The following is a 16,740-nucleotide window of genomic DNA, read 5'->3' on the forward strand; positions in this document are numbered from 1 at the left end:
ACAGAGCATCCAAGGGATGTGGGACAAAATTAAACAGTCTGTGTTTGTCTGTTTGTTTGCTTTTTAAAAAGCTTATGCTTTTGTTTCATTCAGTTTTGCCTATGTCACTTTTGTTTGTATGAATACATTTGCTTCAGTACTAAGGAAATGCCCATTCATCAACAGAGTTCAAGGGAAGAAGTACTCCACATATTTTAATGTACCTGAAGCCTACCACCTTAAGGACCAAAGATCTAATCCTCTAAAAGATTGGACTTGTATAAACTGCTGTGTATCTTGCAAAAGGTGTATGGAATCCAATACATTCCACCTCAATGACTCAAAATCATCCTGGAGAACATCAATTTAGTAGTAATTCAGAATTTATAAAAGGCCAGTTTCAAAGGCCAAAGGTGAGTAGAGGGTATATTCTGTCTCTTTACTAAATAACTGCTGGCTGCTTTGCTCTGTGTTCCCTTTTGCTGTCCCTGTTCTTGTTAGATATCAAACTTTACATCTTACTGTCCCTGTCTGCCTCACCTTCTACAAGTGGTGCAAGGTCCTTAAGGATCAAAATGTGTACAGTGTACCCATTCTCATAGGGTGGTAGTAAGGTTTGCATTAGCACAGAAGCTGGCACGTGGTGGAGATTTTTATTTGTGCATTCAGTTTTGCATTTTGCATTTTCACTTGATGCTGTGGGAATTTTCTTTCCTTTATTTTTTGTGAGGTAGATCATCCCTGAGCTAACTACTGCCAATCCTCCTCTTTTTGCTGAGGAAGACTGGCCCTGCACTAACATCCCTGCCCATCTTCCTCTACTTTATACGTGGGACACCTACCACAGCATGGCTTTTCCCAAGCAGTGCCATGTCTGCACCCGGGATCTGAGTTGGTGAACCCTGGGCCACTGAGAAGTGGAATGTGTGAACTTAACCGCTGCACCACTGGGCCAGCCCCTATTGTGGGAATTTTCACATGTCATTGGAATATTCTAAGATAATTCTTCTGGGAAGCATCCCAGAAGGTTCAAAATAAACTCTGGTAAACTTAGAGAAGATTGTTAGTTTTACTATTAGGTAATTTAAATGAAAAATTCCAGTTTTGACCAAAAATTTAGTCTTTTTTTTTTGCTGGGAAACATTCACTGAGCTAATATCTGTTGCCAATCCTCCTCTCTTCTTTTTTCCTCCACAAAGCCCCAGTATATATTTGTATATTCTAGTTGTAAGTCCTTCTAGTTCTTCTTTGTGAGCTGCCGCCATAGCATGGCTACTGACAGATGAGTGGTGTGGTTCCACATCTGGGAACTGAACCTGGGCCACCAAAGCAGAGGGCACCAAACTTTAACCACTATACCATCAGGATTGGCTCAAAACTTTAGTCTTTTACCTGAAAAATGTTGCATTCAAAACATCAATGTCTTCATGATATAAATTTCACAGGATAATATGTATTCTATAAAGTTAAGTTTTTAAAATGTCTTTGAATTTGGTTTGTATTTCATCTGAATCTACAAACATCAGAGTGCTAAAGAGATCACAGGTGTCACATTACTTAGGCTGAAACCACTTGACAATAGGTTATTGCTTTATAGTGAAAAAAAAATTCATGGTTACTATTGAAAATTATACCAGCCAGGGGCATACAGATGAAAAGAAATACAGCATAAGTGTTGTAAAAATCCACCACCATGTTGGAAACTTATGGACAGCAACTGAATTCTCAGTCTATTTGAAATCATTATTTTGTAGAAGTTGGACATTTACTGTGATTAAATTCTAGAAGGCAATAATTAAAGCAGATAAATATCTCATAGAACCCACTGTGTCTTACTGACTATCCCAATCCCCATGTTTATAATATGACCATGTACTGTAGATGAAAATGTGAAATGGTATAAACTTTCTGGAGGTAAGTTTAACAATATGTGTCAAAAGTCTTAAAATGTTACTTATTCCTTGCAATATAGTAGCTCTATTCTCACAAATTTATTCTAAAGATATTAAGGATGTGTAAAATGCAGTAATGATTAGGATGCTCTTTGTAGCATTCTTGTATATCAGTGAGAAGTTTTCCAATGACAAGTTATTGGAAATAAATGTGACAAGAAAAGATATTCAGTATACTGTTATATGAAATTAAATAGGTTATAAAACAATAAAACAGAAGATCTGTGTGTGTTTATGTGTATATAAATCAAACAAACCTCTAAAGAGATGTCTTGAAGAAAACAATAAATTCCTCCAGGATACCAAAGAATGATAAATGAGTAGAAGGAAAAGCAAGTTTCTACTTGCAAGAAACACAAATAATTTTAATAACTGGAAACAGCCAAATATCCTATAATGGAACAGAAGGTACTGACATCATAGATGTACATCTTCAGGCAAATACTGAGAGAGTTAGATGAAAAGAAATTCTAATGTCTGCTATGATGATGATTCTATGATGTTCAAACATCATAGTTCCTCAAGTTCCACTGACATTGTTTCTTATGCTCATGGAATCTGCAATGTAGATGGGGTCCTAAGATAGACAAAACAAAAAACCAAGAAAATAAAGCCCACAATCAAGTAATGGGTGGCAAGATCTCTGATTATAAAGGTGATATGATTTCAGATCACAGTTCTCTATGGAGAAAAATGAAGTAGAAAGAGTTTGAGTACTCATGAGAAAAATAAAACCTATTGAAAATCCAAAGACAGGGTATAAATAGGATGAGCAAAAGCATTCTAGTTGTAAACAGGAATGGATTATTTAAGGAACCTGACAGTGTAACCTAAGAGTATCCCTAATGGAAAAGTGGGCTGGGGTGGAGGAAAGAGAAACACCATATGGTGGATGATGACTAGGTAAGATGGCTTACAGAAAGGTTAGATGGGCAGCAGTGTACTGGAGACATCAGAAGGAAACAAATTTTGAATACCATGCAGATCCAACAAAACATGTCTGTAAGTCAAATTTGGCCCACAGACCACCAGTTTTCAACTCTGACCTAGGTGCTATTTGTCTCTAAATTTTATGATTCATTTCTATTTTTATTCATTTCCTCTCTCCCCAATTCTTCCTGTCACAGTATTTCTCTCTACTCTATTTATATTGCATTTAATTGTTAATTTAATACATTAAATTCAAGAAGCATCTATCAAGAAAGGAAAAGGAGTTGCTGCATAAAATCAGGTATGGAGAAATGACAGCCAGCTCTAAGCCTGTATTGGTGGGAAAGGAAAGGAAGAATTCAAAGGAAATTATGATCAAGAGAAGTAAGACATTCAAGAGCAGAGAGAACATCAAGACCTTGTATCAGATTGAACTTGGTGACCAAACAAAGTGAAGAAATGAATATAATGATTATGATAACTTCTTACCCTGACATTTCTAAATTAATTCTCACTATATGAAGACTCTTCTCTTGCATCATCACAACTGACAACTCCAAGATTTGTTTTGTTGGGATCATAATAGTTTACAACATAATCTCAGTTGAACATTATTATTCGTCCATCACCACGTAAGTGCTCCCTTCACACTTTGTGTCCACGCCCCAGGCCCCTTCCCCTTGGTAACCACTGAGCTGTTCTCTTTGCCCATGTGTTTTTTTATCTTCCATGTATGAGTGAAATCATACAGTGTTTGTCTTTCTCAGTCTGGCTTATTTTGCTTGACATAATACCCTCAAGGTCCATCTATGTTGTTGTAAATGGGACGATTTTGCCTTTTTTATGGCTGAGTAGTATTCCATTGTGTATATATACCACATCTTCTTTATCCAATCATCAGTCGATGGGGACTTGGGTTGCTTCCACGTCTTGGCTATTGTGAATAATGCTGCAATGAGTACAGTGATGCATAAATCACTTTGAATTGTTGATTTCAAGTTCTTTGGATAAATAACCAGTAGTGGGATAACTGGGTCACATGGTATTTCTACTCTTTATTTTTTGAGGAATCTCCATACTGTTTTCCATAGTGGCTGCATCAGTTTGCATTCCCACCAGCAGCGTATGAGGGCTCCCTTTTCTGCACAACCTCTCCAACATTTGTTATTTTTTGTCTTTGTGATTATAGACATTTTAATAGATGTGAGGTGCTTAGTGTTGTTTTGATTTGCATTTCCATGATGATTAGTGATATTGAATATCTTTTCATGTGCCTATTGCCCATCTGTATATCTTCTTTGGAAAAATGTATGTTTATATCCTCTGCCCATTTTTTGATTGGGTTGTTTCTTTTTTTGGTTGTTCAGTTTTGTGTGCTCTTTATATATTATGGAAATTAACCCCTTGTCAGATACATGATTTGCAAATATTTTCTCCCAGTTGTGGGGTAACTTTTTGTTTTGATCCTGGATTCTTTGGCCTTGTAGAAGCTCTTTAGTCTGATGAAGTCCCACTTGTTTATTTATTCTTTTGTTTCCCTTGTCCGAGAACACATGGTATTCAAAAAGATCCTTTTAGGACCAATGTCAAAGAGTGTACTATCTATATTTTCTTCTAGAAGTTTTATGATTTCATGTCTTACCTTCAAGTCTGACCCATTTTGAATTTTTTGTGTGTGGTATAAGATAATGGTCTACTTTCATTCTTTTGCATGTTGCTGTTCAGTTTTCCCAACAACATTTATTGAAGAGACTTTCTTTTCTCCCTTGTATGTTCTTAGCACCTTTGTCGAAAATTAGATGTCTGTAGATGTGTGGTTTTATTTCTTGGCTTTCAGTTCTGTTCCTTTGATCTGTGTGCCTGTTTTTGTACTAGTCTCATGTTTTTTTGATTTCTATAGCTTTGTGGTACATTTTGAACTCAGGGATTGTGATGCTTCCAGTTTCGTTCTTTTTTCTCAGGATTGCGTTAGTTATTTGGGGTATTTTGTTGCCCCATATGAATTTTAGAATACTTTGTTCTATTTCTGTGAAGAATGTCATTGAGATTCTGATTGTAATTCCATTGAATCTTTAGAATGCTTTAGGTAGTATGGACATTTTACCTATGTTTATTCTGCTGATCCATGTGCATGGAATATCTCTCCATTTCTTAATGTCATTATCAATTTCTTTCAGTAATGACTTATAGTTTTCATTGTATAGGTCTTTCATCTCCTTGGTTAAATTTATTCCTAGATATTTTATTATTTCTGTAAATGGCATTGTATTCTTTAGTTCTCTTTCTGTTAGTTCGTGGCTAGAATATAGAAATACAACTTATTTTTTATTTTTTGAGGAAGATTAGCCCTGAGATAACATCCACCACCAATCCACCACCTTTTTTGCTGAGAAATATTGGCCCTGAGTTAACATCTGTGCCCATTTTCCTCTACTTTATATGTGGGTCGCCTGCCACAGCATGGCTTGATAAGTGGTGTGCATGACCATGCCCAGGATCTGAACCAGTGAGCCACTAGGCCACTGGGCCAGCCCTGCATTGCAATTGATTTTTGTAAGTTGATTTTGTACCCTGCAACTGTACTGTAGTTGTTGATTATTTCTAATACTTTTCCAGTGGATTCTTTAGGGTTTTTTATAAATAAAATCATGTCATCTGAAAACAGAGTTTCACTTCTTCATTTTCTATTTGGATTCCTTTTATTCCTTTTTATTGTCTACTTGCTCTGGCCAAAACATCGAGTACCATGTTGAATAAGAGTGGAGAGAGTTGGCACACTTGTCTTGTTCCTGTTCTCAGGGGCATGGTGTTCAGCTTTTCTGCACTGAGTATGATGTTGGCTGTGGTTTTGTCATATATGGCCTTTATTATATTGAGGTACATTCTTTCTATCCCCATTTTGTTAACAGATTTTATCATAAATGAATGTTAGATCTTGTCAAATGCTTTCTATGCATCTATTGAGATGATCATGCGATTTTTATCTCTCATTTTCTTAATGTGGTGTATCACACTGACTGATTTGTGGATGTTGAACCACCCCTGTGTCCCTGGTATGAATCCCACTTGATCATGATGTATTATCTTTTTGATGTATAGCTGTATTTGGGTTGCCAATATTTTGTGGAGGATTTTGGCATCCATGTTCATCAGCAATATTGGCCTGTAGTATTCATTTTTTGTGCTGTCCTTGTCAGGGTGTGCTACCAGAGTTATGTTGGCCTCATAGAATGTCTTAGGAAGTGTCCCATCTTCCCCAATTTTTTGGAATAGTTTGAGAAAAATAGGTATTAAATCTTCTTTGAATGCTTTGTAGAATTCTCTAGAGAAGCCATCTGGTCCTGGACTTTTATTTTTGGGGAGGTTTTTAATTACCGTTTCAATCTCTTTACTTGTGATTGGTCTATTCAGGTTATCCATTTCTTCTCGATTCAGCTTTGGGAGGTTGTAAGTGTCTAAGAATTTATGCATTTCTTCTACATTGTCCAATTTGTTGGTATATACTTTTTCATAGTATTTTCTTATAATCTTTTGGATTTCTGTTGTACTTTCTACTCTTTCATTTCTAATTTCATTAATTTCACCTTTCTTTTTTTGTGTGTCTGGCTGAGAGTGTGTCAATTTTGTTTATCTTTTCAAAGAACCAGCTCTTAGTTTCATTCATCCTTTCTACTCTCTGTTTTGTTCAAATTTCATTTATTTCTGCTCTGATTTTTATGATTTCCCTCCTTCTGACTTTTGGCTTTGTTTGTTCTTCTTTTTCTAATTCTGTTAGATGTAGTTTGAGATTGCTTATTTGAGATTTTTCTTGTTTGTTAAAGTCAGCCTGTATTGTGATGAATTTCCCTCTTAGTACCACTTTTGCTGCATTCCATATGAATGGGTATGGGATGTTTTCATTTTCATTTGTTTCCAGATATTATTTTATTTCTACTTTAATTTCTTCAAAGATCCATTGGTTGTTCAGTAGCATATTGTTTAGTCTCCACATCTTTGTCCCTTTCTCAGCTTTTTTCTTGTAGTTAATTTCTAGTTTCATAGCATTATGGTTGGAAAAGATGCTTGATATGATTTCAAACTTCTTAAATTTATTGAGGCTTGCCTTTTTTCCCAACATATGGTCTCTCCTTGAGAATGTTCCATGCACACTTGAGAATAATGTGCATTCTGTTGTTTTTGGATGGAGTGTTCTATATATAGCTCTTAAGTTCATCTGGTCCAGTTTTTCATTTAATTCCACTATTTCCTTGTTGACTTTCTGTCTAGATGATCTATCCATTGATGTGAGTGGAGTGTTGAGGTCCCCTGCTATTATTGTGTTGTTGTTAATATGTTTATGTTTGTTAATAGTTGGTTTATGTACTTTTGTGCTCCAGTGTTAGATGCATAGATATTTATAAGTGTTATGTCTTCTTGGTGGAGTGTCCCTTTGATTGTTATATAGTGCACCTCTTTGTCTCTCTTTACCTGTTTTATCTTGAAGCCCACTTTTTCTGACATAAGTATGGTAGCACCTACTTTCTTTTCTTTGCCATTAGCTAGGAGTATTGTCTTCCATCCTTTCACACTGAGCCTGTATTTGTTATTGGAGCTGAGATGTGTTTCCTGCAGGTGGCATATTGTTAGGTCTTGCTTCTTAATTCATCCCGGCACTCTGTGTCTTTTGACTGGAGAATTCAATCTATTTACATTTAGAGTGATTATTGAAATATGAGGACTCAATGTTGCCATTTTGTCACTTGTTTTCCAGTTCTCTTGCATTTCCTTTGTTTCTCATCCTGTGTATTTCAGACTACGAATTTGGTTAGGTAGTTTTCTATGCTGCTTTTCCTTAGTTTTCTCCTTATTTATTATTTGTGTCTCTGTTCTGCTTATTTGTTTAGTGGTTACTATGAGAGTTTTTTGAAAAATCTTGTAGATGAGATAGCCCATTTTCTGATATCCTCTGATTTCCTTGGATTAAGCCAATTCCATCCCCTTCCTCTTCCCCTTGCAAGTTGTTTTTGTCATCTCTTATTCCATCATGTGTTCTGAGTTTGTGGCTAAAATGGCAAGGTTATATTTATTTTTGGTGTTTTCCTTCTGTTATAATTGAGGGTTTGCTAACCTGTTCTGATGGATAGCTACAGTTTTCTGATTTTGTCTACCTATTTATAGCCTAAGAGGGCTGGAATAATGATGTTAACATTAATGACAAGAACAGTTATAAATCAAACAGAAAGCATACTGAAAGTAGATTTTCATGTTAGCAGTATGGAAGGAGGGAAGCACAGTTGAGTTTCAGACAATGAGTTTGCAGCAATGATCTGACATCCCTATGGACCATAGAAGGTAGAATCAAACCTCTCAAGTTCCAGAGAACAAGCAGTCCAGGGTCTCAGAACAAACTCTCCCTTAATATGACCACTGTTAGCTGATCAGCCTTCTCCAAGCCAGTCCCAAACCTCCATAACATCTCATCAATGCACAATGAAACAAATAAGACCCTGTAAAGACAAATGTTAACACTTCACACTTCCATTTTTCTAACTTCTCTTTGCCCTCACATACATCACCAACCCATTTAAAGAGAAGAAGAATTTTAAAAAAGTATAATGTTACCTAGTAGACAACCAGTAGATCCAGAAGTAGATAGAAAAATAAGAATTGCTTAGGGCAATTGATTCAGGAGGAAGACTTTATAACAAGGAAGCCTCTGCTACTGAAGCACCACTTTTGATTCATTGCCCTTACCCAAAATTTCCTCTTCCTGATTGCCTGAAAAAAAATCTTATTTACTTAATTGCAGTTCTTACTAAAATTCTACATATTTCAAACCAGCTAAACCAAATGAATCAGATGGTTTTCATTTCCTTTCTGTGCCTTTTCCATTTAAATGACAAACACCTCTGAGAAAATTAAGGACCTTTCACTAGCACCTTAGCAAGAATTGGTACAGATTATTTTCTTCCTCTAAACTGCAGCATAGCACCCTTTTCCAGGCCTTAACCTAAGTCCAGTGTTTGAATTTTGCTGCATTATGGAGTGACATTATGGTTTCTGAATGATTGATAGCATTTATTTCTGAAAGTGTACACAAATTCTAAAACAGGTTTTCATCTGCATTTTTAGAACAAGTCGTTTATCATGAGTGTGAGTACACTAATCATCTATTATTTAACATCTGAGTGAGTGGTATAACATGCTGCTGTAAGGCTCCTAAATAAGCTTCAGTTGTCTTGAAAATCTGTTTATGTTTAGAAGGTCATGAAATGACAAATAAGCAATTCATAGCAAGTTTGTTTTGCTATGTGGAAGTTTAATTTCCAATGAACATGTTTAGGAAGAAGTTATTGTCTCCTCCACACACACCCGAAGATACTACTATGAAGTCTATCTACATCCCTACTGATATTGGGAAATGAGCTCTATTTAGTTTAAAGCATGTTGATTATATGTGACTAGATATTGATTTAGGTAATGCCTTTTAAAATTTTTTCAAAGTGAATTTGCATCTCCTGCAAGATAAAAATTCCCGTTAGTTTGTGGCTGCAATTGCTGGTAATCTGTTTCCAAAGTGTAAGCAATTTATTACTATACTTATGTTCCTCCTCTTTTCATCAGTATGCCCATGGCTGCTGTAACTTTCAGCAGATCCTGTAGCAATTATTTCACTGCATCATAACTTTTGGAGCATAGAGCATCAGACAATTATCGATCAGCTTCATCCTAAGGAGTATAGCCCCTCTCATCACTTTTGACCACTTTGCCATTTGCAGATTGCTGTCATAAATAAAGAAAAAATCCAAAGACACAATGTAAAGTGCAACTTCCTAAGAATGTCCATTCAATTATTCCAAGGACTGTCTACCATTAAATCACTCATGCTTCCAATGAAAAATTTTGCAATGAAGACCCGAAATCTTGCTTGAAAGAACATTTTTTTCTTTACATTATGTAATAGCATCACTAAAAATCTTCTCTAAGATTAGTATGGTTTATCTTAACACTGAAGTGCACCATTAAAATTATTGTGGAAGGGGGCTGACCACGTGGCCGAGTGGTTAAGTTCACGTGCTCCGCTGCAGGTGGCCCAGTGTTTCATTGGTTCAAATCCTGGGTGCAGACATGGCACTGCTCATCAAGCCAAGCTGAGGAAGCGTCCCACATGCCACAACTAGACGGACCCACAACGAAGAATATACAACTATGTACTGGGGGGCTTTGGGGAGAAAAAGGAAAAAATAAAATCATTAAAAAAAATGTTGTGGAATATTGAAATGACATGGGGAAATGCCCACAATCTCAAGTGAAAAACACAAAATACAAAAACAAATACATAACATGGGTACTATAGATTACATTTTAAACATAAACACATTCCCCACAATTTATTGAGCACAATTTATTGTCAGCTTCTGTGCTAAAGTATTTGTATGTATTTTCCTGCCACCCTGACTACAATCTGATGAGAGTGAGTACACCACACACATTTTGGTCCTAAAGGAACTCAAGCAACTTCTGTCAAGCAGGAACAAAGAGTTTCAAATTGTGAAATATGACAACAAAGCAGACAGCAAAAGAGAACACAGATCAGCCAGGAGTTATTTAGCAACGGGGAAAACCATACACTTTACTTCTTGAAGGTGTCCTTTACTTATTTTGCAGGGCTATTAAGTTCCAACATGGGGCCAGCCTGGTGGCACAGTGGTTAAGTTCACACATTTTGCTTTGGCAGCCTGGAGTTCACTGGTTTGGATCCCGGGTGTGGACCTACACGGTGCTTGTCAAGCCATGCTGTGACAGGTGTCCCACATATAAAGTAGAGGGAGATGGGCACAGACGTTAGCTCAGGGCCAGTCTTCCTCAGCAAAAAGAGGAGAGTTGGTGGCAGATGTTAGTTCAGGCCTAATCGTCCTTTAAAAAAAGAATTCCAATGTGCCATGTGTCTTGAAAGAAAGCTCACGAGTATATTGGTAGGTTATTCACTAGATGTTCTATAGATATTTCATAATTAGGTTAATTGCTTCTTCTATATTATATATTTGACCCAATTTCAATCTAATAAAAACTGTAAAAAACTGACAGTTTACTTCTGTTTATGAACAATTTAAGGATTTATGATTATTGTCTTCCCTGAGGAAGATAATAAATTGAAGTCAAAGCTCAAAGTCAAGCCCCCTTTTGACCATCATAGTCCTTGCAGGTTTAAAAATGTATAGACTAAAAAACTAAAAGAAATAGCTCAAAACTAGTACATGTAAGAAATACTCTAAGGAAATCTCCTCCAATCCTTGACACATATAGTTCTAAGATTGTGGGGATGGGGAGCTGGTTTCGAGGAATTCCCTGAAAATAGAAGTTGTGGGCTCCTCTTTATTTCAAAGATAAGTTTCTTGTATTTTTAGTTCTTTCATCCACTCTTACAGTTCTATAACATTTCTCTCCTGTTTTCATTTTGTAGTAAAGGAATAGGAAAGATCAAGGTGTAAAAGTTTAGTTCTATCCTTGAGTAGTACACAGTGAATTCACTAGTGACCCAACCCAATGATAAAAATAAATGAATGATTTACACCTCTCAAATGCACTGCATACATATACATATATATGTATGTATATATACATATATATTTATATCAGACAAAACTGTTCACCCACTTTTGCAGTATCAGGATCTGTGCAGGGTATGTGATTTTATTGTCCTTACAAGCTAATAAACTGTCCTGTTACTGTTTGGTCCACATCAGCAAAGACACGATACTCCAGGGTCAGAGAGAGCGGGCTTCATCAGTTGTGTAGAAAAACACCAGTAGTCAGAGTTCATGTTCATCTGCCTTGGTTAAACATGGCCTGCAAGTCCCATGGAGGTTGGGGAGTGGGCAAAGAGCCCATGAAGGATACCTACACATGCAGTGGACTACAAAGGAGAACACTTTTGGAAGTTCAATGCTCATATCTATTCTTATGTGTATGTTCACTTCTGTCATATTAATTATTTTTTCAGAGACCCTCAGTACTTGAAGAGTCAGCTAGAGGTTTGTCCTCACCATGTTCTTATCCTGGTGCCTCAACGTGGGAAAAGTTTTTATGGTAATCTCATGTGGTCAGGGCAGGATAACAACTTCAGGGCTATTAGTATGTCTGTTGGGTCCAGTTTAATACAGGTCCTCAGATGCTTGTTTCCTTACCACAGAAGACTTTGGAAATTCTACTTTTAATACTCTTGGGGTTTTGATATAACTTTTTAAAAAAAAATTTTTTTTAAGATTAACACCTGAGCTAACAACTGTTGCCAATCTTTTTTTTTTTTTCTCCTGCTTTATCTCCCCAAATCCCCCCTGGTACATAGTTGTATATCTTAGTTGCAGGTCCTTCTAGTTGTGGCATGTTGACATAACTTTTAATAATCTCTTCTCACATACACCTCCAAAACTGCAAAATGCCTTTTCTTACTCTTAATTATGTTACCTAATTAAGGTTATCAAATATGAACATCCCATCCAATACACTTTTCCTGTCCTGTCATAAATCCAGTGGTTACATTTACATTTTAACTCTAAACACAAAAGATTACCCTTTATTACAATACATTGTACTGGGCATCCAAAGACATCTTCAATCCTTTCAGAAATCTCAGCTGAGTCCTTTCATTTAAAAATGCCAACTGAACACACCTTGTTATTCTTCATCTATATGAATCTTCTAACCAACTAAAGATGGCCAAGAGTTCACCCATATAATTTTATGTGCAGTATTATTTATCTCATGCTGTCACTAAATGCACATCTATATGACAGCTGGCATTCGTTCATTCATTTGTTCATTTATCAAAAAGTATTTCTTGTGTTATGGAGATACAGAGGTAAATAAATTTGATACAGTTCCTGTTCTTCTTGGAACTTAAAGTGTAGTTGAGGTGATAAACCGTATTGTCACAGAAAGAATCCTATAATTATAAATTATGATACATGTTTTAGAGTAAATCCCAGGTTTGTGCAAGTGTTTAAAAGAAGAGAGCATCAACATGTCATTGGGAGGGTTGGGGGAAAGACAGCTGGCAAAAGCAACCAAAGTAGTGATATTTGAGTGGGCATCAGTAGGATTTTGATCTTTATCCAAACACAGGGCTTCCAACCATGCTTTGGGGAAGGAACACTTACTGAAAATCTGAAGGAAGCTATTACTCTCTCTCCAGAAAAATGTATGAAAGCACAAATACAGAAAATAAGCATAAAGTTTCAAGGAGTCCATGGGCTTTCTTGAAGGCCGTCTTTGAATCTTTAGTTCCAGAGAAATTCCTGTCACAAGAGTAATGAGAACTCTCAAGACTTTTGAAAAGAGATATGACGTAACCATATTTATTTATATAAAACATTACAATGAATGTGAGAACATGAGTTATGAGTCTAGAGGCATGGGCAAGATTGTTACTAGTGGAGATCAAGAAAAGGGGGTATATTTTAGACAATCTGTGAGTGTAGAATTGATAAGAATTGCACAATTAGTTATGGGAAGTGAGGAAGAAGATAATAAGCAATAACGGTGGCTCCCAGGTTTCTGGTTTGGGCAACAGTTGGACAGCAGTGTCATCCACTCGTATAGATATCACTCATGTTTTCCAATTTTAACCATTTATTATGTGTGTAGTGTTACGTAATTTTTATTTTAACTTCCATTTCCCTAATGACAAATAATTCTGATCATCTTTTTATATGCATACTTGCCATCTCTGCATCTTCTTTCACGAGGTACTTACTCAGATATTTTGCCCATTTTTAAATCAAGATGTGTTGTTTTTTTATTGCTGAGTTTTAAGAGTTTTTTTGTCTGTGGCAATACAAATCTTTTATCAGTTGTGTTTTGCGATCTTTTTCTCCCAGTCAGTGTCTTGCCTCTTCATTAATTTAACAGTATCTTTCATATAGAGGTTTTTTAAATTTTAATTTAATTTGTGTGTGTGTGTAAGAAAAGCATTAATTGCTCTTGCAAAAATAACATCTACATGAAGTAGGAATTGGTTTCAATAATGTTGGTGGAGAATATATTCTAGAAAGTGGAGGTGACAGGATTCAAAGTTCTGGCAGTAATTTAATAGAACAATCCCAGATGGTTAGGCTAAGACAACACCTAATGAGAACAAAAACCTTGTCTGTGATGAATTTTGAACAATACCTAGAGAGACATTACACTGTACTTAAACCAAATGGAATTGTTTTCACAAGTGTTGTAAAGTTTCACAGAGTAAAAGGACTTTTCTACATGAATATCAATTTCACAGCAAGTGGCATAGAATACCTAAACACAGAAGAGAAAATTCATGCAAGATATCTAATTATTTGATATAATAATGCATATAACTCACAATGATTACACTATGATTATATATAGGGATTTTTGCAGCTACAAGGTGATGGTTATGGAAAGCATAGCCCCCATTATCAACATCTAGAAAGTAGCCACGATCATCTTCTATGTGTGTTTTTTCTTTGTTTATCTTTATCAACTCAGCTGTTGTTGCTGCTTCTTAAAAAAACTGGTCAAAACAAAGTTGTAATCACAGAACATAGCACTCTGGTGACTAAGATGTTTAAAATCTTCAATATTCATGGGTGAAGAAAACAATGTGTGACATTTAAACTCTGATCTACAAACAGGGTGATCATGAGTTTTCCTGGCTTGAAGACTCCCACAACTGTCCTAATCAGGATATTATAGGAGTTCTGACAGATGTTTGTTTCAACGTTACCATAAAATAATTCTGGTTCTGGAGTGATGCGGATATTCCAATAAGTTCTCTCTGACTTGATTCCATTCATCAGATAACCAGAAAGATTGTATAATGTGGTAACATTGACAAAATTTAGTGTCAGGTCACAAATTCCACTCTTATGAGTGACATCCTTTGTAGTAACACCATCTTTCATGCACAAGTGGTCTGTAACTACTGGGTCAAGCTCATTCACAAGAATTTCCAGGGTATGATCTCAACTGTCTATCTGGGAAATTCAGACTATACAAGTACCAGCAGTCAAAATTGATACATCCCATACTATGTGCTGCCCCTTTAGTGAAAATTGAATCAAGGAATTTCATCCTGGAAATTCTGGTGTGGGTACCCTTGGTGAGAAGTCTTCATTAAATTCTTGTAAGAGCAAAAGAAGCTTTGAATTGAGTCAAATTCACTGTAATCCCTAGCAAGCTTTAGGGGAGCGTGTGCTTTCAGTGAGAGGATGGCATCACATCTTTAAAATGGGATTTCTCTTGGAGACAAACTCGTTACTCTCATTGAGTATATAAGCTCCCTATTTGTCAGTTTTTGTCACATATATGATTGAATATTGCATATCCTTTAAAAATATGTCTCACTCAGATCTTGGGATGGTGCGAAAATCCCCAGATACTTGGCTTGTACTGGGATGCTACCTGGAGAACCAAACCTCTAGCCATTTCTCGGTCCCTTTAAAAAAGGGCCAGGCAGTTTTCATCACTGTGAGACTAGCAAACAATTAACAACCACAGAAAATCAGCTACACAAAATCTCTTCTCCTGATGCCACCACTTTAGCTGCATATTGTTCTATGTGTGCTACTAAATACCAGGTTCTTTTTATTTTGCTAAAATTTTACATTAACTTTTAAAAAAGGATTTTCATTTTTCCAAATTTTTTTGTTTTATTTTTTGAGAGGGAACAAAAGTTGAACCTGAGTCTGTTGGAAATAGAAGCAGATAGAGTTTGGTTTCTTGTAGCCCACTGTTTCCCCATTAGAGAGTGAAGAGAGTGCTAGCTAATTTTGCAGCCATACAGTGTAAGCATAATTATTATAAATAAAGGCCAACTTCTCTGGTTCTCTTTGTTTGTTGTTTGTTTTGTTCATATCATGTTTTTGGTGTTTTATCAGAATTTATCACCATATCCATGGTCGTGTAGATATCTTCCTGTTCTTCTAAAATTTTTTTCTATATTTTTGTTTTGTGTTTTTATTTTGCATTTTGGATTTAGGTTTATAATTTTAGGTTAATTGGTGGGCAATTTGTAAGATGTATGTCTGGATTTATTTTCTTTCTTCCTTCCTTCCTTGTTCATGGATGTCCATTTTTTTCCAGTACCATATGTCGTAAAGTCTATACTTTCTCCATTTAAATACCACTGTGCCGTTGTCAAACATCAATTGGCTATATTTGTGTGGGTCTACTTCTGGGATTTCTATTCCATCCCATTAATCAACTTCTCTATCCCTACACCAATACTGGACTCTTTGCATTACTATAGTCTTATAGCAAGTCTTGAAATTGGGTGATGTGAGTCTTGCATATTGCTCTTCAGTATTATGTTGGTTAGTCTAGCTCTTTGGCGTTTCCATATGGATTTTAGGACACATTTCTCAATATCAGCAAATAACTTTCTAGGAATTTGACGGGGATTTTGATGGATCTTACAAGTCAAGCTGGAATAACTGACATCTTAACAATACATTTTCAAAACCATGAACACAGAATCTCTCCCAATATATTTAGAACGTATTTGATTTCTTGTATCAGAGCTTTGTAGTATTTCTCCTACAGAGCCTGTACATATATTTTTAAATTTTAATGTGTTAAGGACACTTAACATGACGTCTACCCTCTTAACAGATTTTTAAGTGCACAACACAGTATTATTATCTATAGGTATGATGTGAGGCAGATCTCTAGAAGTTGCTCATCTTGCATAATTGAGATTTTATACATGTTGATTAGTAACTCCCCATTTCTCCCTAGTCTGACCCCCTGGTAACCACAATTCTATTCTTCCATGAGTTTGACTATTTTAAATATCTCACATAAAGTGTAATCATGAGTATTTGTCCTTCTGTGAGTGGCTGATTTCATAAGGTTCTCCAGTTTCATACATGTTGTTGCA

The 16,740-nt window shown here is 36.0% G+C and overlaps 1 pseudogene; it reads right to left on the minus strand.

Moving 5' to 3' along the window:
* Nucleotides 1–14,339: 14,339 nt before the first annotated feature.
* On the minus strand, nt 14,340–14,976 carry LOC106835955 (S-adenosylmethionine decarboxylase proenzyme-like; annotated as a pseudogene).
* Nucleotides 14,977–16,740: the final 1,764 nt, after the last annotated feature.

Source organism: Equus asinus, chromosome X (assembly GCF_041296235.1).
Source record: "Equus asinus isolate D_3611 breed Donkey chromosome X, EquAss-T2T_v2, whole genome shotgun sequence".
In the NCBI taxonomy this organism is placed as follows: Eukaryota; Metazoa; Chordata; class Mammalia; order Perissodactyla; family Equidae; genus Equus; species Equus asinus.